The sequence below is a fragment of the Oncorhynchus masou genome, chromosome 22 (genome assembly GCF_036934945.1).
Source record: "Oncorhynchus masou masou isolate Uvic2021 chromosome 22, UVic_Omas_1.1, whole genome shotgun sequence".
Classification (NCBI taxonomy): domain Eukaryota; kingdom Metazoa; phylum Chordata; class Actinopteri; order Salmoniformes; family Salmonidae; genus Oncorhynchus; species Oncorhynchus masou.
Window position 1 is genome coordinate 17,300,872 of NC_088233.1, and position 2,344 is coordinate 17,303,215.

Below are 2,344 nucleotides of genomic sequence, written 5' to 3' on the forward strand. Positions count from 1 at the left end.
TCATACTGAAGAATGCACATACTTGTAGAAAGCTTTGACACAACATGCTCTACAGAGAGTTTGTGGATAGTATGACCAGCATGCTAAGGCTACTGTGAGGGTTAGGTTTTTTTTACCTTTATTTAACCAGGTAGGCTAGTTGAGAACAAGTTCTCATCAGGTTTAGAATACGGGTAAAAGTTAAGGCTGGGGTCAGTGGATAGTTAGTCCGTAGAGCAACTACAGATGCAGATCTACAGACAATCCACAAAAAAAGTATTTAAGTTTACCACACAGGTGATTTTACAATCTCAACAGTGAATTGCTGTGTCAGGAAGAAAAAAGAAAATAGACACACAGGCCTTAGAGCCTGTCCTGAACACTTTTCCCCACAAACCCACTCTCTTCACACCTGTGGTTGGAGGGTTGGGGGTTATAAGTCCCCAACTGGCCACAGACATTGACAAACATGATGGATGCCAAGACTGTTGACAGCCAAACAAACAGTAACGAGGTGGGGTTGTGTCACACATGGAGCTAACAAAAATATATAGAAATGTCTGCTCTATCAAAAATGACAACCAACTGATTATAGCATTACCGCAACAATGGAGGTAAATCGAAGGGGGACATAGTCGACAGACAAGTTCCTTACCATTAAAGACCTAAATGTTTCATAATAATAATGACGTGAAAAATAAAAAGTATACCAGTTCCATTTAAAGACCAATAAATGTACAGCTTTGCCATACAGGCTGCTAAATAGTTGGGAAGAGATTTTTTCCGATGTGCTGATTCCATGGCACATGGTTTATGAACTGATACAAAGCAGCTAATGGGGATACTTAATAAATGCAAAAGAAAATACAAATACACAAAACAACGCCTGATTCAAAACTTTGAGTTGTATTATTTAAATGATTATACAAAATATTATGTTGTGTTTATGGGGAATACAATCATCCCAGCTCTGCAGATTTTGCTGTGAAGAGAGACTTATTAGCTCACTTGTTTTGAAACTGCCCAAATTATGTATCTTGTTTTGGGTCGCAGGTTCAGGAATGGCTGAACAATCTCAACATTTACTTAAAACTAGCACTGCTGGGTGATTTGAAAAGCCATAGTCAATCGATCAATAATACTCTTAGTAAAAATCTACATTTTTTGATTTAGAATCTGCAGGAACTATGAGAATGGAAAGGTTCAGAGCTTTTGTGAAACCTCACAGCCAGTTGAAAAATACAGTACCAGTCAAAAATGTGGACACACCTACTCATTCAAGGGTTTTAATTTATTTTTTACTATTTTCTACACTGTAGAATAATATTGAAGACATCACAACTATGAAATAACACATATGGAATCATGTAGTAGCCCCCCAAAAAAGTGAAACAAATGAAAATATATTTTAGATTTTAGATTCTTCAAAGTAGCCACCCTTTGCCTTGATGACAGTTGCACACTCTTGGCATTCTCTCGACCAGCTTCATGAGGTAGTCACCCGGAATACATTTAAATTAACAGGTGTACTTTGTGAAAAGTTCATTTGTGGAATTTCTTTCCTTCTTAATGAGTTTGTTGTGTTGTGACAATGTCGGGTTGGTACACAGAAGATAGCCCTATTTGGTATAAGAGTTATAAGTATATGGTATGTCCATATTATGGCAAGAACAGCTCAAATAAACAAAGAGAAACGACAGTCCATTACTTTCAGACATGAAGGTCAGTAGTCAATACAGAAAACTTCAAGAACTTTGAAAGTTTATTCAAGCTCAGTCGCAAAATCCAAGCGCTATGATGAAACTGGCTCTCAATGAGGACCACCACAGGAATGGAAGACCCAGAGTTACCTCTGCTGCAGAGGATACGTTCATTAGAGTTAACTGCACCTCAGAAATTACAGCTCAAATAAATGCTTCACAGAGTTCAAGTAACAGACACATCACAACATCAACTGTTCAGAGGAGACCACGTGAATCAATCCTTCATGGTCAAATTGCTGCAAAGAAATCCCTACTAAAGGACACCAATAGGAAGAAGAGACTTGCTTCGACCAAGAAACACGAGCAATGGACATTAGACCGGTGGAAATCTGTCCTTTGATCTGAGTCCAAATTTGAGATTTTTGGTCCCAACCGTCGTGTCTTTGTGAGACACAAAGTGGGTGAACGGATGATCTCCGCATGTGTGGTTCCCACCGTGAAGCATGGAGGAGGAGGTGTGATGGTGTGGGAGTGCTTTGCTGGTGACACTGTCTGTGATTTATTTTGAATTCAAGGCACACTTAACCAGCATGGTTACCACAGCATTCTGCAGCGATACGCCATCCCATCTGGTTTGCACTTAGTGGTACTATCATTTGTTT